The sequence below is a fragment of the Sceloporus occidentalis genome, unplaced genomic scaffold (assembly GCF_023333645.1).
Source record: "Sceloporus occidentalis isolate IW3139 unplaced genomic scaffold, rSceOcc1.0.p SCAF_4, whole genome shotgun sequence".
Classification (NCBI taxonomy): Eukaryota; Metazoa; Chordata; class Lepidosauria; order Squamata; family Phrynosomatidae; genus Sceloporus; species Sceloporus occidentalis.
In genome coordinates this window covers 38,286,228-38,311,583 of record NW_028316984.1, presented here as the reverse complement: position 1 = coordinate 38,311,583, position 25,356 = coordinate 38,286,228, and the positions used below count along the sequence as shown (strand labels likewise).

The window sequence follows — 25,356 nt, the reverse complement described above, 5'->3', positions numbered from 1 at the left end:
CCTAAGAATGTCTTTCATAACTCACATCTACTGTTTCTGGTTTAACCACAGTTTACCAAGATATCCAAACTGGGAAACTATTGCTTCCGCTCACCTCCAAACCACAACTACAAAGTTGTGGTGTGTGTGTGTATGCAAGGAAGTGTGGAGACTACATGCAGTTAAGGAGGGGGAAGCCCTGACTGGATGTTAACAAACCATAATTCCACCTTATATATGAACAGAGCAACTGTGCTTTATTCCTTCATGTAGAATTTAACTTATATTCTTACACATGTTTTATCCTGTAACCCTTGCTTCCTTTTCTTCCCTCTACCAATTGCTTTCTATGTGTTGGAATTTAAATGTTCAGTTCCTTGGGGAAAAGGACTTCCTATTGATTAGTTATTCTCTAAGCATGTATTCTGCTGGGCCTATATAAAACCACAGTATTTAAAATACCAATCAACTTGTGATGGCGTAACTTCATACAGCTTCAGAATACACAATATAGCTGGACTTCATGGAGCTTATGAAAATGGGATATAAACCTTTAGAAATGCTGTATACTAACCTCACTGTTTGATGGCATTCAGCATGTATATCGTTCTAAATAATCTGCATTTTAGAAAGGTGAAGTAAACTTAGTATCATGTAATAAAATAGTATGCTTGTAGCCAACTATCACAAAGAAGATAAAATTCCCTTCACTGAAATTTACATTGAGCAATAGAGTTTAATGTGCTGACATCACAATGCTCTTTTATGACATTCATATCCTTTTATTCTTTCAGGATACACCAAATATTTGCAATAGCTGGAATTAGGTCTACTAAACAATCTAGGACACCTACATAAATAACTGAACTGCTAATGAATTAGCTAACAAGAATAATGGCTTTGAAGATTAACAAATCTATTGTGGAATGAACTGATGAAGCATACTTCAAGGGAATGAAATGCCTGTATTTGTGTGTGTATATGTGTACACATACACACACACACACATAGTATACAGAGGAAAGGGGTTTATGCCAAATGCAGCCAAAACAAACAAAACCTGCCAATATGTTACAGCAGACAGCATAGCAGTAGGTCAATTACAGTACTAGGCAGAACACAAGTGAAAAACTGAACATATGCAAGAGCATGTTGTGTGGATATGACCCACTGCCATCTAGGAGCCAACAGTGATGGATAACTATATCATTCGGCAGCACAACACATAAGGACCACTACCTTTTGCAGAGAGATACACATTCCTAGGATTTGTGGACAGAACTCCACAATGGCATACTAATAATGCATTCCAATTCAGCTGTTTTTACACTGGTCCACATGAAAAGTTGCTGCCATGTTTGCTCCAAGTATTTTTTTAAATATGAAATCTTATGTTGCTACTGTTGTATAGGCTTTGAGTTAAGCAGAATCCATTTGTCAAAAGTGGAAAAGTAACTAATTATAACTTAATCAAAAATCAAAATCAAAAGAAATTTCAGGTTCAAATTTCTTCTCTACAAAAATTTTTCTTCTGCTTCTGACCATCATCATGTTGCCCAACAACCAGTACACAAACTATTTCAAACAATCTAGCAGCACATGCAACTAAAAGCCTTTACTCAAATTCTAACAAGATGCATACAGTATTTGAATCATATAAAAAATATGTGACACAGCACTGAAATCCTTTTACAACAGCTTTGCATAATCACATCCATGTTTAAGACCTTCATAACAGCAGATACTATTAACTTCAATCCATCCATTTACTAGTCTGTTTATGTTTTTCCATTGCAATGATTTCTCCTAGATTCCTTAAATTGATAGAATTACATACCCAACATTTTTAAAGAGCTAATTAAGAATTAAATCTCCTAGGAAGACAAGGTCAAAATGGAAGCGGTCATATTAAGGTTAATTTACTACAAACAACAACCTCTTCTCTCAACATTAATCAATATCACAATAGTATAATTAGCCAGCGTCCTTTTTATGTACTGAAAATGAGAACTGGTTGGTTGTTAACAAATCTGAAAGATATAAAATGTAAACCACTGCAGTGGTAAATACAGTGGGCTCTTGGTATCCACTAGGATTTGGTTCCAGGACACACACATCCCACGTGTGAATACCAAAATCCATGGATGTTCCAGTCCCAATATATGTAATGGCATAGTAAAATGATGTCCCTTATATAAAATACCAAAATTAAGGTTTGCTATTTGGAATATATATTTTATATTTCCACTGAATCAACCATTTATGGCTTTAAAATATGTTTTGAATATTTTAAAGTTGTGGATGGTTGAATCCATGGATAAACAATCTGTGGATATGGAGAGCTAACTAAAAAGCCTAAGAGCAACTGTGAACTATAAAAATCATCTAACCATACAAAACCATTTATATATGTGTGCGTCTGTACACACACACTGCCCAAAACTGATGTGAAGTACCTTCAACAAATCCTAGGAAGTTTTACATCCATTTCTGCATTAAGGAAAAATAGGTTTTTGGGCTAGTAAGCACAAAAATAAGAAAACATAATGGCAGCTTGAATCAAAACTTAAAATTCTCATACCAAAAATAGTTTAGTACAGCTAGTGATATGTTACTGTCAACTGCTAAGGATTGATATCCGTATTGCTCTTCCAATGCAACCCTGGAGGGCTGTATCCTTTGCTTCCTCCACACCCCAAATTTTGGGTAGTACAGAAAAAAATGGTTCTCCCATGTCTCTGGGGAATGCTTTTGACTATTTGTTACATTTGTTTTGAGGAACCTAGCACCATTTCCTGTACAAAACAGGAAAAGAGCACACAAACTTTATAAGGTAAGGGAAGAAAAAAATGCCCCAACATGGTAAAATTAGCAAGAGCATTTACCCAAGTACCTAACATTCATAATCAGTCACTTTGGATTAAAACACTTTGCCATTCCCTAAAATTTGGTAGGGTTCAGATTGAGAGGCCGAAAAAACAGCCTTAGGGCCCCACATATGACACTTTCTCCAACTCTGAGCTACACTATTCCAAATGATTAGTGATATACACTACCTCTATAGAATTCAACAGTTCAGCACTATTGTACTGCAAATTTTAAGGTGAGAATTATTTGGGGTACATCTATGTAAAAATGTGACAAATGAACTGATTCTTATACTGTTTCAATCTAACAGCCGTCTTTATACCACTTAGGAACATAAATGGTACAAGGCAGGGGTGAAGAATGTGGGAGTCAGGACTGGATTAAGGTGGCTGGGACTCTGGAGCAGTTCCAAAAACAGTGTACAGTGTACATGTGTTAGCTATCAAGGAATGGAGACACTGGAATTTAAAAAATAATAAATACAGTAAACACAAAGTAAAAATAGACAGCAGCACAAAACCTCTCACATTTGAATCCATTTTCAGCCCTGTAACATCATTGATACCAACAGCCCAATCTAATAGATTTTACTCAGCTACACATGAAACACATAAAATGCCCATGATAATCAAAAACAACAACAACAACAATAATAATAAATTATTTATATCCCACCCCTTTGAGGTCAATCGGGGTGGCTAACAGTAATAAAATACAATACATCAAAATCTACTTCCCTCCCTCCCTTAAAAAGTTATTAAATCAATTATAATTAAAACCAACATCAACACTTACACATTATAACAAAACAAAACAAGACAAAACAGTAAACTGCGGTAGCATTCTACTTAAATTTCCAGAGGACCTTGGGGACTCTCATGAGAAGAGGGTTCCTGAGGCCGGGATTACCTATCCAGGAAAGGCCTGCCGGAAGAGATCCGTCTTGACAGCCTTTTTAAAAGCTATCTAAAGATGTCAATTGATGGATCTCGTCCGGCAGGTCGTTCCATAGTCTGGGGGCGACAACAGAAAAAGCCCTCTGAGAGGTAGCCAAAAGCCTAGATCTTTGAGGCTGCAGCAAACTCCTCCCAGAGGACCGGAGTGTGCGGGGAGGATTATATGAGAGGAGGCAGTCCTTGAGATAGTTTGGACCCAAACCATTTAGGGCTTTAAAGGTGATAACCAACACCTTGTACTGGGCCCAAAAAACAATAACCCATTGCAACCCATTTGAAAAAAGGGAAACAATACACTTGTACAGCTGAGTGTGTGGGAGAGAAATACTGTATACTGAAGACAATGATGATAATGCTGTCACACAGAAATGTTTTAGAAGAATCTAAAAGCCAATCTTTTGCACGCAAACCACAATGTTTGTTTTTGTTGTGTGTCTCCAAGTCATTTTTGCCTTATGGCGACCCTAAGGTAAACCAATTATCAGGTTTTGTTAGCATGTTTCTTCAGAGGGTGTTTGCCATTGCATTCTCTGAGGCTGAGAGAGTGTGACTTGCCCAAGATCACCCAGTTATGCTTGAGTGGGGAATCAAACTCTGATTTCCAGAGTTGGAGTCCAACCACTACACTATGCTGGTCCTCAAATCACCACTTATATACGTTTGCTCAAAATAAAAGTGAAAAGCAGAAGAGTATAGAAACTATGCACATACATGCCTATCTACACAGAAATAAAGATTAAATTACTCTGAAGAAAGCATGGGCAGCACAATATATTCTGAAAGCACTGTCAATGCATGCAATAATAATAATGCACAAAGGAACAGACACACACTCCTCTAAGGCCACTTCCCCCCCTATTTCACCAACATTGCACAACTCTCTCTCTCTCTCTCTCTCTCTCTCTCTCTCATATGCATATATATATATATACACAGACAGCTACTGCAGTCACAGACACACACAAAAAATCTGCTCTCCAAGAACACACACAGAACACACAAAAATCATCAACTTCTCACCAGAAAACACAAGTAAACGTACTCAAACTATTTCAGTTTCTACTCAACTTTTCTGACTCTCTCTCAATCTACTAGAGACACTTCCTGCTACTGCTCTTTCTAAAGATCTGCCATACAGGGCAGACATTGGAGGGATGTGTGTGTGTGTGTGTGTGTGCACGTGCGCGCATGTTTTAAAATGTTTTATCAAGACTGACTATGGGCAGACCAATGGCTGCTCATTTCACAGAAGAAAATTCTGGTTCCTCCACTATAAAATATATCTATTTACTAAAGGGTAGGATAGTAGTCCTACCTCACATTCTTTCCATCTTCTCCCTTCATCTCTTGAACTGAAGGAACATTTTAAACATATATAGTTGTTAGTTGCCCTCAAGTTCACTTCAACTTGTGATGACCCCATGAGTGAAAGACCTCCAAGTCACTCTGTCATCAACAGCCTTACTCAGGACTTGCTGGCTCAGTGCCTTGCTTCACTGAGTCTATATTTATGGAATGTGATTTTCCTCTTTTCCCTCTTGCCTTCTCCCTTACCAAACAGTATTATATTTTCTAATGAGCAAGGTCTGTTCATGATACGGCCAAAGCACAACTGTCTCAGTTTATTCATCTTGACTTTTACGGGTAGTCAAAGTTTGATTTGCTCTAGGACCCATTGATTTGTCTTTTTCCATTCCATGGTATCTGTAGAACACTTCTCCAGTACCACATTTCAAATGAGTTGATTTTCTTCCTATCAGCTTTCTTCACTGTCCAGATTTCACAACCATACATAGAAATGGGAAACATGGTGGCAGGGAAAATCCTAATGTTTGTATTCAATTATATCTTTACACTTCAGGATTTTATCTAGTTCCTTCATAGTTGTCCTACTAAATCCTAGTCTTGTTCTGATTTCTTCGCTGCAGTCTCTATTCTGATTAATGACTGAGCCAAGCTATGGAAAATCTTGGACTATTTCAACGTTTCATCATCTACTTTAAAGTTATTTAATCACCTGTGGTCATTATTTTCATTTTTTTAACATTCTACTGTAAACCTGCCTTTGCACCTTCTTTCTTGATTTTCTTCAGTAATTGTTCAAAGTCTTTTCTATTTTCTTCTAGTAATATGGTGTCATCTGCATATCTCAAATTGTGGGTGTTCCTTCCTCCAGTTTTCACACCTCCTTCCTCTGAGTCTAATCCTGCTTTATGTATATGTTCAGTATACAAATTAAACAGATAGAATGCAGCCCTGTCAGACCCCCTTGCCAACTAGAAACCATTCCATTTCTCCGTATTCTGTCCTGACTGTAGCCTTCTACCCTGAGTAAAGTTTATGCACCAGGACAATCAAATGCTGAAGTACACCCATTTCTTTAAAAGCGATCCATAGTTTTTCATGATCTACACAATCAAAGGTTTTGCTATAATCTAGCTAGATATCTAGCTACTTAATCTATCAGCACAAGCTGATTTTCTTTTGAAATTGTGTAGTGTGCTCCATTATTTGACATAATATCCCGAGCGCTTCTTCCTTTCCTGAACTCAGCTTGGTCATCTGGCATTTCTCACTCTGTATATTCTAAAAAACCTTTGTTGTAGAATTTTGAGCACAATTTCACTTGCATGGGAAATTAATGCAATAGTCCTGTGGTTTCTGCAATCCCTGGTTAGTGTCCCCTTTCTTGGGGTTAGCATGTATTGAGCATTTCCAATCTGTGGGCCACTATGTTGTTTTCCATATATTTTGGCAGATTTTAGTTAAAACTTGAGTAGATTCTGTCTCTGTAGACTGAATCGGCTCATATCCCATTCCTGCCCACTTCAGCTCAGTCACCACAAGTATTGTAATGTTTATATGTTCCATTCCTTATTTTACAATGCCTAGCTTCCCCTGAACACTGTTATTAAATAATAGCAAAACATGACCAACTAGCTTACAAGGATCTATTTGGGTACAGGTTTTAGAGGTTGAACATCAATAATGTAAAGTGTACACAGGGCATATCTATATGCAAGTTTCCTAGAATTAGCAACTGAAAGGTAGTGTGCAGCTATTCCTTTTTCTCTCCCTCAATGGATTTTCTACTGTAAGAAAAAAGACAGAAAAGGCAGTAGAAAAACAGCAGAGGGTTCTGGGTAGAGGACAATGTAATGTAAAGCTCCCAGAAAATTCAGTAAATGAGGCAGGACCATGAAATGATAAAACCTCTCTGGTACTGCTCATTGTTGCTGTTGTTAACTTCTCTCAAGTTATCCCTGACCCACAGTGATGTATGAGACCTCCTGTCCTCAATTGCTCTACTCCATTCCTGTAACTTCATGCCCGTGACCTCCCTGATTAAGTCTATTCATCTGGCATATGGTTTTTCTCTCTTTCTACTGCCTTCTACCTTTCCTAGCATTGTTGTCTTTTCCAATGAATCATGTTTTCTCATAAAGTGGCTAAAGTACGTCAGCCTCAATTTGACTTTCTTCTAGGGTTGTTTCTGGCATTGTCTGCTCAAGGATTCATTTGTCTGTCCTCTTGGTATGCTCAACACTCTTCTCCAGCACCACATCTCAAATATGTCGATTTTCCTCTTATCTGCCTTCTTCACTGCCCAGCTCTCTCATCCATACATGATAACTGGTATTTACCATTTGTTCCTAGACACCAATAGGGTAACTATCAGGCGTAAGAGTTTCCTATTCAAGAATGTTACCAGTACAGGAATATAAAGTCAATACAACCTAAAGAGTACTATTTGTTTTCATTTGATTTCCACCCCATATTGCTTCAAACATCGGAATACAAGGTGACTCCCCTTCTCCCATTAGTTTGTTTTCATACTTAACTGAAGAAAAAAACAGCAAACAGAGAAGAATAGACAGAATGCAGAAGAGAAAGAGGGAGAGATACCTATACAGTTGCCCCTCCTAACTCACGGATCTCAGATTCGCGACCTCAATTATGCACGGAGAGGCGACCTCCATTCATTCTAAAGGCGCGTACTCCCAGGCTGCGAGCACAGACACTTGAATACATGTGAGCCTCTGTTTTCATGGGTGTGTATGTGTGTCCAGAACAGATCCCCCACGCAAATGGGGGACCAACTGTATTGTACATACCATGGGTGGGAGAGGATTGATTCTTCAGCCTACCAAGATTGACTGTTCACAGGAGGTACCAACCTCTCATTCACAGGTAGGCTGAAGTAGCAATCCACTACCCATGGGAAATACTAGTCTTTCAAAGTCTACCTGTCCCAATTCATATTTGTTAATTTTATGACGGACAAACCTGCCACTCTGCTAACATCTTCAAATGAAGCTGCCACCCTATAAGCTGTAGTTGTTACTATTAAGGTGTTAAGTGTGCCCTGATATGTTGCAGTGTTAGATTTTTTGCATAGTCATAGCAAACATGAATACAATGGTGAGAAAGCATTTGTTTAGATGCTTTATGGCCCACGGTTCTTGGATGAAAAGTGACAAATAAGACTTCCAATCTCCCAAAACTTTTTGTCCTCTGAATGTACACTATTACCACCCTTCTAACATCCAATGAATGCCAATTTTTCTCTGGCAAGTGCACTGGATTCAGGATAAATGTAGGCAGCTCTAAAGATTGAGACCCAGTTCTCAACCATAACAACTTTGGCACAAATGATGGATCTACCATCAGCAATAGTTTTGGATTGATGGACAATGAATCTAGCTCAGAGATCCTTCTAGCTGATGTAACTATTGTTAATAACACTACTTTGAAAACACAGAAAACAGTGATGCCTCCTTTAGCAGCTCAAATGGTGGCTTAATGAGCATATTTAATACCATCCCAAGAAAGGAATCTATGCACCACTGGTGCACAGCAAAGGTGCCTCTTGAAGAAATCTTTTCACACGAGGGTGAGACAGCAACATTTTCCCTTTTCTGTTTGGAACTGTTAATAATGCTGACAACTGCCATTTTGATATTTTATGTCTCAAGCCTTTAATCAGACCTGATAGTAAAAAGGCTAAAACATCCCTGACCATTGCTAATTCACACATCATTGAATTGTCCATATGCCACTTCTTGGAAACACTGAAGGGACCTGTCCTTAAGATGCCAACATAGTACTTGTTACTGCATCAGAATAATCTTGATCTAGGAAACTGCTGTTTCTCCTCTGACAGTACTGGAAAGCATGGTCTGCAAAGCCGATAAGCAACTACTAAAACCTCTTGAGCTTTCTCCAACTTGATATTGGCTATAACTCTTTGAATTTTTGGTAATGGTGGAAATGCAAACAGAAGACCTATCAGCCATGGAACTGGTAAGACGTGGTGACTTTTAGCACATAAACTTCCATCTACTGAAAAAAAGAAATCTGTTTAGTTTTGAATTCTTGCCAGAGGCAGGTAAGTCTCTCACAAACATTCCAAAGCTTGCCTGGAAGTCCAGAAGTATCCGCTCATTCAAACCCCACTCGCCTAATAATACTTTGTGCTTGCTCACATAATGTGTGGTCAGGTCCAATGTTTCCTCTTAATAAAGCACTATCAAAGATTTTAGATACCTTGGAACCGTGCCAAAATCATGTTATATTAACTGCAATGATCAAGAACCTCCTTGGTTCATCAAGTAGGACTTCTCTGTTATACTGTCTGTACATATCTGAACATTTTGCTTGCAGATTATCAGTGCAAAGTGTAGCAATGCCAGTCTGACTGCCCTTATCGCCAACAGATTGATGCTTAAGAGTCTTCTCCATATCTGACCACTGACTTTTGCAACAGGGCCCCCATCCATAAAGACTTGTGTCTGTTGTCAACTTTATTTTCTCAAATGTTAAGAAGGAACTGTTATTTGCCAATGATTTGTCTCTTATCCACCACTTCAAACCTGACAACACTCGATGAGGCAAAACAAGATTGAAATGACTGTTTTTATTACTGTGACTTGATGCAATCCCAGGAATAGTTGAAGAGATCTTGCCTGAAACCTGGTCCATGGTACTATTTGTATTGTCAATGTCAGAATTCCCAATACTCTTGCTAGAAACATCAAATATGCTTTTTTTCATAGCTCAATCACTATTAGGAACACACAGCCCTTCACTGAATCCACCTAGGTTCCCAAATGAGTAAGACTCATGGTCTTCTCAAGATGACTCTTCTGGTAATTCACGAAGAACCCATGGTGCTCCAGACATTACAGCATCCTCCTCAAATCCAAGTCTGCCTTTAGGCAGCTCCCTCTCTCTACCAAAATGTTGTCCAAATATAGATACAAGTTAATTCTCTGCTGTCTGAAGTGGGCTATAACTGAAAACACCACTTTGGTAAAAATTGTGGAAGTTGATGCCTACCTGCAAAGGAAGAATATTAATAAGTCCCTCACATCCATTCAGCATCCCTGACTACAGCTGGTAGTCAGCTGCTGAAAACCTGTGTGAACAGAAAAGTCTTTACCTACCAGCAGAAGAACAACAGGAAGGAGCCTTTAAAAAGAAAACAACAATCTGAGAGGAACCAACAAGAAGGCTCTCTTTGACCTCCTCACTAAAATCAACTCTGAAGGTGATGGGATCAAAAGATGAGCCTCTCTTTCCTGCAGATCTCAAAGTCCAGGCAGGTTCATAGGAGTACATATGGTCTGATATAGCCAAGCTGCTGAGGGCTTTGTAGGTCATATTGAGATTTTTGAATTGCGGCCTGGAATGGCAGCCAATAGAGAGACTGTAAATGTACAATGACATTTCTATTAAAGGGTATCATAGCAAGTGAGCAATTTAAATGTGCATGGTCATGTCATTATTTTTCAACAATAGGAAGTACGTATCTCAGTAATATTAAGGGACTGGGGTAGGGTAAGATAACAATATAAATAGAAGCTATCCTAAATTGTTTGTCAAGATATTTTTCTTAGTTCTCATTTGTTTATACTTGAAATTATTTGCATAATTTCTTTGTATTTCAAATTATTAATGTCACATCAATGACAATCTAAAAATAACTACAATGGAAGATAATATATATTAGGAAAATTGTTCAAGCACTCTTGTATGTGGAATTTAGACCCTACAAAGAGTTACTGGTGGTTTGCTCCCTAATCACTCCAATATACTAACTATAAAAACAGCAACACTTGGAAGGCTGCAGTCTTGTTAACCCTTATTTGAAGTGACAGATACTGTAGTTTGTTTCACTATAATATGGTGGGGGAAGTCGGAAATGAGGACAGGGAGTCTTCTGGAACCTTGCAAAGTAACCAATTTATTGTAGCATGAGCTTTCTTTGATTACAATCCAGTTCAGTATATCTGAGGTAGTCAATTATAATCCACAAAGGTTCGTGCTAAAATAAGTCAGCATTAAAGGTTTCACAAAACTCCTCCTCCCTCTTTCCTTCCCTACTTTTTATAGTTAAGCCATAGACAATTTACCTTTCAGATTTTGTAATTATGAGCATAGTCTATCAACAAAATCCTCTTTAGTTTATGTCGAGGTAGTTCAGGTTTATTTCATGCACCCTTAGAAATATCTACACAATGATATTTATTTTGCATAAAGAATCCTTTATCAGCCTGTAACAGTCTGATAAACTGTTATGGGCTGATAAAGGAACAGGCCCACTATAGACTAATTAAAAAACCAAACACATGAAGTTCAAAAACTTTTTCCTGTCTCACCAAGAAAGGAGAAATGGAAACAAAGGAAGAAATGACTTGTCATCCAAGATCACAAAGTTCAGTTTACAGTGGCAAACACCAGCCTATAGATCAATCAAGCAATATTAGTAAGTTTAGCTAGAAAAAACATAGCTACATCACTGTTTGTTTTTTAATTATGCTCTTTCCTCAAAGACTCTCAAAGCAGCATAGATGGGTGTTTGGTCCTATGTTACCATAATGAGGAAGATACGACTGAAGGGTAGTGAATAGGTCCTGAACACAATGAAATGAACACAGACCACTTCACTGTTCACAGCTTGCTTTAACACTCTACATCATCAAATGGAGTGTGGTGTCTGGCAAATAATGAAGACAACTGAATATTCTCAACTGAATCCTGTCATGTTGCTCCCTCTCCCATCTCTCTGAAATAGAGACCTAGGGTGCATCTACACTGGTCACTTAATCCAGTGCTTGTCTGGAACATTATTCCCCAAATTGGAATGGAGTAAACTGCAGCTTCTCCTAAATCGGATTAATAGCTTAAAACAGCCATACTGATGTAGCCATACATTGTTCGGACAGATCATACCAGGACCAAAGAGAGTCCATTGTATATCCTTAGTGTAAATAAGTTCCTAGAACTTTAGAACAAAATAACAGGCATGACTTAGGAAAACTGTAATTTTTTTTTAAATACAGTGTAGTTCAATATTCTTAAACTATCTCTCAAAAGTTTTTTTCCACCTCTTAAAAGTCAGCATACCTGTGTGCATAGAATCACACACTGTAACATGTAGAGCTTGGAAATTTACTTTTTGAAAGTTTTCCCCATTATTCATTACCGTGTTCAAATACTGTTGTTACTTGTTAAGAGTAAGAGTGGTCAGAAACATCAGGTTACTCATTATTTGGAGAGTGTGAAAAAACAATGGCCTGTAATTTGAAAAATTCATGCCGAAATTAATCTAAAAATGCATCTGAAATCTTCTAAAATAGGACTACCAGCATAACATCAATTTAACAAACAAAAAGAAAAACAGGCAAAGGAAATGATCAAACAGTATTTGACTATTTAAATTGTCTCAGAATCTTTATAGCTATCATACACTCAGAGTACAATTTGTGTAATTTAAAAATGGGGTTTTAATTAATTTATTAATTTAGGAAATGCCAGCACACAATGTTAAAAGTACATGAACACAAATCTAGCTATTAAGCCCAACTAGAATAGATCCACTCAGTCAATGGAAACTTGATTATGTCAACACAAATGTAAATGCTATTGGTTCAATGGATCCTCTTTACCTGGGTCTAACAATTACATTTAAGTCAAAGATTTAACTGGGGGTTTCTTTTGGTGACTTAGGGGCTAGACAGACCAGCAATAAACTCAAGCATCAGGGCCAGACAGTGGGCGGCATCACACCATTTGTTTGACGTAGCATTTAGATGTGCTGCACCAAAGAAACCCTGAAAAGCCATCACTGCGGTAGCAAGGGCGGCTTTTTGCAGTTCTAAAAAGGAGAGGCATTTTGCCAGCCCTTCTTGGGTCAACAAAGCACTAGATCGAGGCCACGGTGTGCAAGTGGGCCTGATCCAGTGTTGAAAAGCATGGCGGCAAGACGCTCTATTGGGGTGGTCTGCTTAGCCCCTTAGAATCAATGATTTAAAGCAGGAGTGGGAAACTACACAGTGGGTAGGGCCCATTTTACCTACCCCCCCCCCCAGAGCCTGTCTGGTGGGCTGCAACCACTTCAGTGTGTTCAAAGTGACATGATGTCACTTTTAGTCACCATTTTGGCTAATTATTATTTTCTTTTTTGGGGGGGTTTGGGGGGGCTCTGCAGGGTTAGGGGAAGACAAAGACTGAATTGTTATGCAGTCTTGACCCATTTGGATACTGTACAACAAAATGAATGAAAATTACAGGGTTTTTTTTAAATGGTAGGGCTGCAGAGGTCTTCTGGAGGGTCGCAAGGGCTGCATGCAGCCTGTAGCCAGCACTTTGCCTACTCCTGATTTAAAGCAACCCCCCTCAGGTCATTATTTCCAAGCAGGTTTATCAAATAACCTGGGATTCTATAAACATTGTTACAGAAATAGTTAAGCACATACTAACAGACAGAAAGCAAGCTAATATGGACTGTTGTAACATAAAGCTATGGGTAATGCTAAGGAATGGTATATAGTCAGAAAGTACAGCAACCAAAAGTCTAAATACAACATGAAAAAATAGGAATTCCATCCTTCTGAAACACTACCATACTTCTGGCTCAATTCAGACTGAGCCATTGTTATTATTTATTATTATTATTAACCTTTATTTATGAAGCGCTGTAAATTTACACAGAGCTGTACATGCAATCTTTTTAGTTAGACAGTTCCCTGTCCTCGGGCTTACAATCTAAAAAGACATGACACAGAAGGAGAAGGGAGTGGTGGAGGGAAAGGGTAAGAGGTCCAGCAGTTCCTCTCTACCTCCAAGGCCTGGACCAAGGCAGATGGACAGGAGGGAGGGCTTGGCTTCAAAATGGAAGGTTAATCATTTTCCAGGGAAAATACATACTCTCAAGTAGGATAATACATATACAATACATAGCAATACAGGAAATGGATCGATAAACAGGCAACAAAAGAACATCAGATAGTAAGCGACAATTATGCAATGCCTGGGAAGGCTTCTCTGAACAGGATGGTTTTCCACTCCGTTTTGAAGCTGATTAAAGAAGTGATGGCTCTTGCTTGTGGGGGAAGAAGGTTCCAGGAGTGAGGGGCAGCAAGTGAAAAGGGGCGAATCCGGGATGGGGCAGAGGAAATCCTGGGCTGAGACAGGAACCCTTGTTTAGCAAAAGGGAACAAGCTTTGGGTTCCTGGAACTCCAATCTCTTCCTAGACCTCCTGTGTCACAGAAACACCAGTTTTGTAGTGGCTATCTAAATCAGAGAACCACATAGTTTGTCTCTAACACATTATTGGTGACCTAATAAAAATGTGACTTCCTATTCTACTTACAGTGGACAAGTTATGATAACCACAAACTATAGTGTAGATTTGTGTTTCCTGGCTAGTGAAAGTTACCAAGCCCAGGTTTATTACATGAATCTCAGAGATCATAAGAAATGGTGTAGGTCTGCCACTCTGCAATAAGTAGTACTGAAAATTGTTTAAGCCTTGTTTAGACCTTGGCTTTTGAAAATTATTACCAAGGTGTAATTCACCATTCTTAAGCAAGCTCATAAAGCAAGTGGTACTATGTCAGCTATAGGCCATCTAAGAGGACACTAATTATATTACTTTTGGGTTGTATTTGATGATGTGACCATGGTAGATGTATCATCTCAGGACAGTGCAATGCTATTGTTTCTACTGGACTTCTAAGTAGCTTTCAACAACAACACTGACAATGGTATCCCTTCTAAATAGCTGCTTTGAGACAGAGCTTGCAGACACAATGTTACAGTGACTCCAGTCCTTTCTGGGAGAAGATATGCAGAAAGTGATGCTAGGGAATTTCTAGTCTACCTCCTGGAGTCAATAATCTTTGAAGTCTTATGAGATTCTATCTTGAGACCCATGCCCTTTCCAATTAAAGGCATCTTAAACTGTAGGCTGCAACTCTACCTCTCTCTTCCATCATCTAATCATAAGAGATGCAGTGAAAAGTCTGAATTACAGACCTTGTGATAGTTCCATCCTGACAACATGGAAGCCATGTAGACTGCAAAATGTACTGATCTGGAAGAAAGGGTGGGGATAGGGTTCTTGGATGGGATGGCACTCCCCTTGAGGAGTTAAATATGCAGTTTAGAATACTTCTGAGACTGAAATTCCCACTGGAGGCACACATGATGATGGTTGACGTTTTGAGCTTTTTAAAAACTAGTTTTGTTTGGTTTGCCAGCTGTGGCCCTATCTAAAGAAAGAGGACCATGCCTTGGAATGCATGGTCTGGTTAAATCTAGGCTGAGTTATTTGTTCTACATGGCGCTGCTATTAACAACCATCTGGAAATCTGAATTAGTACAGAAGGCAACAGGAAGTATTCTTCTAGCAATGGGAACACCTAACACCACATCCTTATCGGCTTTATCAACTGCCTGATGGTTTCTGGATCCAATTTAAATTGCTAGTTATGACATTTTAAAGCAGTGGTTCCCAAAATTGGGTCCTCCTGGTATTCTGGACTTTAACTCCCAGAAGCCCGTCAGCTTGGCCAGAAGTCAGGAATTCTGGGAGATGATGCCCAAAACATCTGGAAGACTAAAGTTTGGGGGACATAGTGTTAAAGCATTAAAAGGTCTGAGACTATGATATCCAAAGGACTGCCCACACTCATATGAACTTGCATTGACTTGCATATCAGCCTCTTAGGCCCTGATATGTCTCATAAAAAACATCAGATTGATAGGCACTAGAGACAAAGCAATTTTTAATGGTTGATCCATGTTCATGAAAATTCATCCCACAAGAAATACATGCAGATCCATCACTCAGAGTGAGGGGAGTCAAATATAGGATATGAACTTCTTTAGGTTATTCTGTCAGTTATTTTCTTAACTTGAAATGGAACTGATAGGTAGTGCAGAGAGTGAATAAGTGAAGCTGAAGTTACTACAGTTTTACCTCCGCAAAAAAAAGACATATCAGGTACAGCTCTCTTTAGGTATGTATGCTAAAAAATCTTGTTCATTCTCTTAGTCATTTTGGGTTAAATCTAAGGGAAATATATGCTATCAGCTGTACATTATTACAGAGATTATAATAAAATATTTTCTACATAAAATGAAAACATTTGCTGGTTCTACTTTTTCTGGAAAACCCACATCACTGCAGGTTTTAAAAATAACTCAAGCCATTTTTATTTAAATCCCCACTGTAATTGTGCTGTGGTGGGTTAATTGCTAGTAATATTTTTTAAGCAGTACTGTACAATGTAGTTTTAATGTGATGGTTTTATACAGTACTTTTTGTTACAAAGTATTATACACTACCTTGTGAGGGCAGTGTGACTTAATGGGCAGCTCAGAGATCTTTTGTTGAATAAATAAATAACATCCAGGAAACTTAGGGGGGAATTTTTGCACACAAAGGAGTGAGGAAGTGTGAGAGCCCAACATACATTCATGAAGTCAAACAAAGGATTGGCCATGGCATCTGTATTGGACCCACCTTCATTTTTCACTGTATGCATATGATACACAGGCTTAACAGGCTAGTATTGGAGTAGATGAATGGCAGTAACACCATCAGAGCAATCATAGTAGTCCTCCCTTATGTGTGGGGGATATGTTTCAAGACTCCCAGCAGACGACTGAAACGAACAGAACCAAACCCTATATCATTAGTTTTCAGACCCTGATTGACAGTGGGTAACGGAAACTGTGGAAAGCAAAACTGCACATAAGTAATATTTTCAGACTGTGGCTCACTGTGGGTCACAGAAACCATAGAAAGCAAACTGTGGATAAGGGCAGACTACTGTATATAATATCCCAACAAGTAAATAATTTGGCAATTAACTACTTTTATATAACTTCAGTTTAAATTTACAGATGAAAATATTTTACTTTGGAATTACTGAAGGTATTTTTTACAAGCATGAAATAGTATTCTTGAGAAGGCTTGAGAGGCTATTTCTTTTTCAAAAATGCAGTTCACATGCTGGTAGAGCCAGCGTGGCATAGTGGTTTAAGTGTTGGACTACGACTCTGGAGACCAGGGTTCAATTGCCAGCTGAGTCATGAAACCTGGGTGACCTTGGGCAAGTCACATGCTCTCAGCCTCAGGGGACGGCAATGGCAAACCTCCTCTGAACAGATCTTGCCAAGAAAACCCGATGATAGGGTTGCCACAAATCAGAAATGACTTGAAGGCACACAACACACATACACAGTTCTCAGGCCATACTAACAATGATGAACCTTAGGGAGGTTATCACATATAAATTATCAGTGAAAAGTACATGGTACTCATTATGTGCAGATGAGTAGGAGAAGCTACGATAGTCTTGATTTGGGGAACTGAAAATGTCACACTCCCTGGTAAACATAATCATCAGTAAAGCAACAATAATATTGCCTCTTCAAGTTTATCAATTCTTCTCATTAACAGATAAGACAGCAGTTTGCAACACAAAATTACAGAAAGGGTACTTGTGCAGGAGACCACTGCATTTGTATCAATCAGATAGTTCCTTGAATATTCAATTAAAATGGAAAACCCACATTCTCTCAAGCACCATACATGCAGAAAGTAGATACTTTCAATCTAATTTGAATTAAATTGCTTGGCCTTCCCCTGCGAACTCAAGCACCAGTTAGAGGTAAATTTCACCTCATTTTACCTTTTTTAAAAAAGTATGATGCAGGGTTACATTTTGGAGACATCTAATGAACAACAAAACACCTAGTGAACATCTAAAAATACTTTTCCATAACTTACGTTATTTCTTTAGTCTAAAGGTATCACAATCAACAAATTAATCCCTGTGTTTTTAATTATCCATTTGTATTCACATACTATAAAGTTCATTTAACATCAATGACTGATGTAATAAAGTATTTTGGAATAGCTATGCAAGAAGATCCTATATTTATATTTCCCTCTTGTTGAAGAACCAAGAATCTCTATCAATTAAAAATTCTCCCATATTGTTTCGAAAAGTATGCTGTTCAACAGCAGTTCTGCAATAAATTAAGTTGCTGTACTTACAAATATTTTTATTCTTGTCTCAACATGAAACACAATTCAATTCTAAGAGGGCCTACAATGGAACTACAATTGGTAGACAGAAAGGCAGGGGACAAATAGTGCTAGAGCCAGACTGAGCAATTTCTGGACTCCCAGGAGTTACTGGATTGAAAGTCCAATCATCTCTCATCATTGATTATGCTGGGATGGATGCTGCACTCTAACTATCTCTGAAGGGCATCACTTGCCCACTTTGGTACACAGGAAAAATGTCTTCTAGACAACTGGTGATATTTTATCTTCCCCTGTTAGCTATGCCTAGGACTAATGACTTTCTTGAAAGGATTCAGAGAACTTTAAGATTTAGATGCCAGCTGTTTTTGAGCACTGGTATAGGTTTTCAGGAAAACAGTAATACAGTATGGTATTTGGTACTACATTATAAAATATCCTGAACAAAATAAAAACTTTTTCAAAAAAATCTGACTACCGTTAATGCAATAACTTACTCTGTCATAATTTAAACATAAACATTAATATTATTATATATAAATAAAAATAATCTTTTCCATATAGTGTTGAAATTCTCAGTCACATTTCACCAAAAAATACCAGATAATAATAAGCCTGATCAAGTCCCTCCATATTAAAACAATACATCACAATAAAACACATTTCTAGCAAGCAAGATAGTTAGTTTGCAGATCTGTTTCCATGAAAAAGTAAATTGACAAACAAGAGATGCCTTCACTTGATAAAGGATGTACACTCATCCCTCCACATTCGCTGGGGTTAGGGGCACAGGACCCCCGTGAATGTGGGAAAACCGCAAATAACAAAAACACTATGTTTTTACCTGAGAGAACACTTCCCTAGGAATCTCTAGGTCTTCCAGGGCAGTTTCATGGTCAAGATCTGCCAGACATTTACAATGCGCTGGAGAAGCTACAAATGCTAGTGGAGTGTTCTCTCTAGAAGTCTCTAGGTCCTTCAGTATGACATTTGGCTAAAGCTGATCATGGAGTTGTGCTGGAGGCTGGAGTTATTCCTAGAGAGAAAATATTAATAATCAAATTCACAAAAGTCAAAGCCGCAAATGGGGAAGGATGAGTGTACTATGATGTTACTTAAGTGACAACAAAGAGGAAACTATTAATACCATTTTGCAAATAGGATACCTGCTGATACTCTCAGGTAAAGGCTCATTAAATTTCAGCTTTGACTGAGTTAGATTAAACAACAGTACTGAAAGTAATAGGAATTAATTTGGAGTAAGTACTGGATATGTAAGATGAGCCACATGGTTAGTGATTTGAGTGTTGGTCTATGACTCTGGAGATCAGGGTTTAATTCCCCGCATGGGCATAAATTGATGACCTTGGGCAAGTCACACTCTCTCAGCCTCAGAGGATGGCGATAGCAAACCCCCTCTGAAGTACTTGTCAAGAAAACCCTATGATAGGTTCACCTTAGGGTCATCATAAGTCAAAAATAACTTGGAGGTACAAACCAACTTCACTCTTATGAAGTGTCTATTAAACAACATGCAGAGTTTATTTTATTTATTTAAATTCACACCCTACACCTTTTTGCTAAAAATGGCAAGTCAGGGTAGATGACAATAGTAAAATAAAATAAAAACAAATGTTAAGTTTAAAACAAATTAAAAACACGGTTAAAAAGAATCTAAAGAAGGAAACCACGACACAACGAAAGCCCTCCTTAGCAACAAGGTTAACAGGGAAAAGGTCCAGTGCTTTCCTTTGCAAGAAAGCCATCTCATGTTCCTACAAAAGGTTCCTTCAAGAACAAGAGAAGAGATTCATTCAAAGCTCTTAACATCCAGGACATAAGAGAACATACAGTTTTTCAAATAGCCTGGTCCCAAGATGTACAATATGAGATTTTATCAGTCATAGCCAAAATTCTGAATTATGCTCAGAAACAAAATAACAGACAGTGAAGCGGTCCACAACAAGTGATTCACAGACTGGCCTTGGTTCTGGAGCAGCTAAAGTTTCCAAATAATTTTTGGACAGCCCCATGTACAGCACATTACAGTAGACCAAATGGACTTTGAATTTTAGTCAATTCAAACAGTAGCTGCTAGCGACTGCACTTTGCTGTTCTGCCTCCCTTGTGATTACACAATAATTAACTCCATCTTGTGTGTCTACGTTTTCTCATACTCTGCAATGGTCACATCATTCACAGACAGGCTATTATGAACATTTGAAGGCTTCAATTTCAATTACAAGTCTTTAACTTTACATATTATTCTGATGAGAAACATATCAAGACCCTTATAGGGAAAATCTAGTAGTCTGATAAGTACACTCAAAGAAATAAAAATGCTCTAAATTAAAAAAGTCTTGTCAAATGACAACTTTAGTTTAGAAAACAACAGTCTGCACACAGCTATTATAATTCTGAGCTTCACTCTCTGACAATACGTCACATTTGCTGCCATAACTATATTTTTCCAGCTTTCCTAAGAGTGAAAACAAAGTTGGGGAGGCTCATTGCTCATGCTTAGTTTACCATTAGTAGGAACTATACTGACTTACAATTGTATTTCAAGCTCTAAAAGCTGCACAGTGATACATTCTCTCTTCTCAGAGTTTACAATTGAAATGTGATCATAAAAGCAAACAGTTTTATAATGAGTTGAGAGGGCTTGGTCCTAAACTTTTCATGTGACATGCATGTTCTCTTCATATTACTAAAGTAGTGCTTCTAGCTCCATGACAGAAAATATTGAGATTTAATATTGTTTTCTACAAAAGTACTAAAGCAATTTGCATTATACTATGGCCTTGCAAGATGAATTAACAAAATCAAAGATTTGACACCTCAGCATAGTAGATAATTATCGAGTAGAACAGATCATCGTTTAAGAGCATACGTATCTTATATACTACCAAGAGAAAATGTCACAGAAAAATATTTTTTTCTATTTATAAATGTTGAACAACGTTCACCTAAAAGTAAGTTTTCTATACTGTTGTCTAAAAATAATGACTGACGTGTTAAAGATTATGGGTATAGTACACACTGATATTAAGTAATTATCTAGCTGACAGAGAAGTAGCTCATTGAACTTAGTTCAAACTAACATATGCAACCTTGTTTTCGCTTCCCAGCTCAGTTCTCCCAAAGAAACAGCCAAAAACAAAATGCCTGCCACATTTTAAACATATGCCATAAATCCAACCATTTCAGGTATTTTCTAGAGCGCTTTCAAGCCAATCTGAGCTTGCTATTGTCAGCTTCCTATCTAGGAACGTGTGCAAAAGTGACAAGGAGTGATGCAAGTCTGACTACTGGAATGGAGAAAAGAGGACACACTGTGCCATTGTAAATTTCCAGGATTCCTAACACTTCTAATCAACTCTTGATGGCCTTCATTATTAAAACCCAAAAAGGTTTGCTTCAGAACGGTCCAAAAGCCTCTTAAATTTAAATATCTAATTTCAAGAAAACTGTAGCATTCATAATAAGGCTGAAAGTTTTAGTTCTTAGGGACCGCATACTCGCAGATACGCAAATGCAAACAAAAGGCAAGAGCCAGGGAATATACCATAGCATGATCGGGAGCGTCCACGTTCCAAAAATCATGAATACGCAATAATATTCATTCCTCCAGAATACCATAGCTTATTGTATGAAAGTTCCCTTCTCAACATCATTTTGAGTAAAATAAAGAAGCATTAATCATTTCATAAGCAGTATAATTGCTACATCTTGTGGCAATACGGTTTAATGCAAGGAACACCCGGGAAGTGGGAGGGGGGGGTTGGAATGGGCAAACAATAAAAAAGACTTGTTTGCACATAACCTTCACACAGATATTCACTGCAAACACCCACAACACCCTGCTCTCTCACTGTCGAGGGGTGGAGGAAGGAGAAATGGGAGGGAAGAGGTGGCGGCAGCAGTGGGGAGGAATCATCCAAGATGTGATGGAGGAGGGAAAGGAGAAAGTTGCAGTCATTCTGCCATGGCTTTTTAATGTCTCTTCGTCACTTTTGTCGGAAACCAATGGCTGAAGAAAGTGCCTTCCCCTCTCTATCAATAAAGTGCCTCGATCTTTGTCTCTTCTCCACCATTCGTCACCTCCATGATGCCAAAAAACGACTCAACCTTCTTTCTCTTTTCTTTTTTTCCCATTTAAGCAACAGCCACATTCTTCATCATCATCATCATCACCATCACCAGCTATGGAAAAGGCTGAAGGCATGAAAAAAGACCCACTTCTTCTTCCCCCCTCCCCAAAAAACCCTATACACTTTCCAATATGAAGGAAAGGATGAGCAATAAGGGGGTAAAGAAAACTATCTATACATCTTTACATCAATAAAATAAGAAAGAAAGCACACACACACTTTGTAACATGAAGGAAAGAATAAGCAATAGGGGGGGAAAGAAAACTATATATATATTTATATAAAATGCACACACACATGTATATATGTATACATACATATATACACCATTGCATTAATAATATAAGAAAGACGCACACACTTTACAATATGAAGGCAAGAATAAGCAATAAGGTGGGGAAAGAAAACTATATCTATAAATTTTAGAAACCCTTTGTATTAAAAAGAAAAAGTGTGTGTGCGTGTGCGTGTGTGTGTGTGTGAACACCTTTGCATTAAGAAAATGAGAAAGAAAACCCACACACACTTTACAGCATGAAGGAAAGAATCAGCAATAAGGTGGAGGGGGGGAGAGAGAGAGAAAACTACACTCTCTGTGTGTGTGTATGTGTGTGTGTCTGTATATATATATATATATATATAAACACCTTTGCAAGAAAGAAAGAAAGAAAGAATTTAAAAAACAAAGGGCAGCAGAAGGACCTGGGGTTTAACCAGACCTTTTACACCATTTTTAAAATTATTTTTGCCAAGCAGCCATTAAAGGCACAGCACCCTGAAAGTGAGAGAAGAATTAAGGGGGTTTTTTTGGGGAGGGGGGGAGAATGGAGGAAGGATGCCTATTTCTAAGTTTGGAGGGGGGGGAAGGAAGGAAAAGAGAGCTAGGGATGCTGTGTGTGTGTATAATATATCTCTCTATTTGGAGGGTTGGGAGAGGAGGACAATCCCTGGAATCAATGGCTTGATTAGGGCTGGGCCGGTGTGGAAGTGGAGGTCGGGGATTGGGGGAGTGGAGCAGGGGGGCGTCTAGACGAGAGAGAAGGAGGGAGGAGGAGGAGGAGGAGGAGAGGAGGAGGAAGGAGCCATGTCGGCCAGGAAGGGAAGAGGAAGAAGCCTGGCCTGAGGCGGTGGCAGAGAGGCGAATGACCCAGCCGTGCCCCTCCTTCCTCCCTCCCTTGCTTCCCCGGGGGGCCATTTTCTCTCCAGAGAGATCCCCAGGAGCCCCAGCCGGGCACCATCCCCTGCTCCTGCTCCTCTTAGCCCTGGCCATTTACCTTCCTGCTCCTCCTCGGGCGGCGTGTGCCTATGGAGCAGGGAGGCCACTGCCACTGCCGCCGCCGCCGCCGCCTCCTCCAACGCCGCCACAGTTGCAGAGGAGCAGGCGCCTTGCAGCCGGAGCCGCCGCGGGGGAGAGGAGGCTGCTGCCGCTGCCGCCGCTGCCGCTGCCGCTGCCGTGGGTGGCTGGGGACGTGGAGAGCCGGGACCAAGATGGCGGCCCCTCCTCCTCCTCCTCCTCTTCCTCCAAACTTCCACGGCTACTTTGGACACTCATCAAGCTACTTTCCTGGAGCCCCGCCGGGGGCAGCAGCACAAGCAGCGCCGGAGGCGGCGGCAGCGGCAGCGGCAGCAGCAAAGGGAGGGCGGAGGAAGAAGGGGCGGCAGCAGCTGGGGAAGGAGAAGGCAGGGGACGGGGGCTGGTGGCAGCGCTGCCTCCTCCGCCACGGTCATCGCCGGGGAGGGGAGCGGAAGGGAGGGGAGTGATGCTGCTGCTGCTGCTGGGGCTAATGGGGCTAATTAGGGCCCCTGTGTGCCCCGCTCCGCCTCTCCTTCGCCGGAGCAACCTGCCCACACCTCCGCACTGCGTCGACGGCGGCGATGGAGGGAAGCCTCCCCTCTCTCTCCTCCTCCTCCTCCTCTGCCTCAGCCTAACCTTCTCCTCCCCGGCTGCTCCGAGGGGTCATGCGCAGAGACTAGGCCGCCGGCTGGGCGGAGGCACAGGAGGAGGAGGAGGAGGAGGACGGCGACGACGCTGCTGCTCATCTCTGGTGGCGGAGGAGGAGGAGGAGGAGGAGGCAGGGCAGAGGGAGCCGGCATCATGGGCACCTGCTCCTCCTCCTTCTCCTTGTTCCCGCCGCCTCACAGACAGGGCCAGCGCTAGGCCTCGGGAAGGCCGCCGCCACCACTGCCGACGACGCGCCCTTTTGGCCTCTTCTTCGGTGACTTATATCACAAGGCCCCCCCTTCCTCCTCCTCCTCCAGGGTCGCCTCACGCTTCGCCCCTTGGCATTTTATTATACACACCACACACAGACACATCTGACACAGCCCCCTTCCCTGGTAGCCACACTTTTTGCGCCTTTAGTTCAAGATTTACACACATACACCACAACACATAACACACACCAGACACAGCCCCCCTCCCTGGTTGCCACACTTTTCACTCCTTTATTTCACTTTTTACACACACCATAGCACACACACACAACATATAAACATAGCAGTCAAGCCCCCTTCCCTGGTTGCCACACTTTTTGCCTCTTTTTATTTCACATTTTACATACACACCAGACATACACAAACCACACATAGCCCTCTTCCCTGGTCTCCACACTTTTCTCTGCCTCTCATTTTACACATACACACACACACAGGGTCAGGGTGACCAGATGTAACCACAAAGGAGGGTGTTGAAGAAAAGGGAGGCCATGACAAAATAAAAGCTACAGTCTTAGAAATGTAAATTAATGCTTCTTAGTTATTCTCAAAATGGTGGACATTTTTTTAATTCCTCCTGGACATAAGGATGGAATAAAGGATATGTCCTGGAAAAGGAGGGTGTCTGGTCACCCTGCGCACAAAGTCTCTTCTGTAGTTGCCACACACTTGGCTTCTGTGCTTCACATTTTACGCACAAACACATTCACTAGTGACCAGATGTCCTAACTGCAAAGAAGGACAAGGCACCACAAATTGGAGGGCATTCAAGAAAAATGAAAGACATAACCAAATAAAAGCTCAAAACACTCATGTAAATTAATGCTTCTTAGCTAT

At 39.9% G+C, this 25,356-nt stretch overlaps 1 long non-coding RNA gene across 1 annotated transcript in view; it reads right to left on the bottom strand.

Annotated features, from left to right (window-relative positions):
• LOC149313767 (uncharacterized) overlaps positions 1–24,247 on the bottom strand; it is a 38,746-nt gene extending 14,499 nt beyond the window's left edge. The window contains exon 1 of the long non-coding RNA XR_016280859.1: positions 23,580–24,247. This is a non-coding gene — a long non-coding RNA (uncharacterized LOC149313767). The remainder of the gene's footprint in view (positions 1–23,579) is intronic.
• Positions 24,248–25,356: the final 1,109 nt, after the last annotated feature.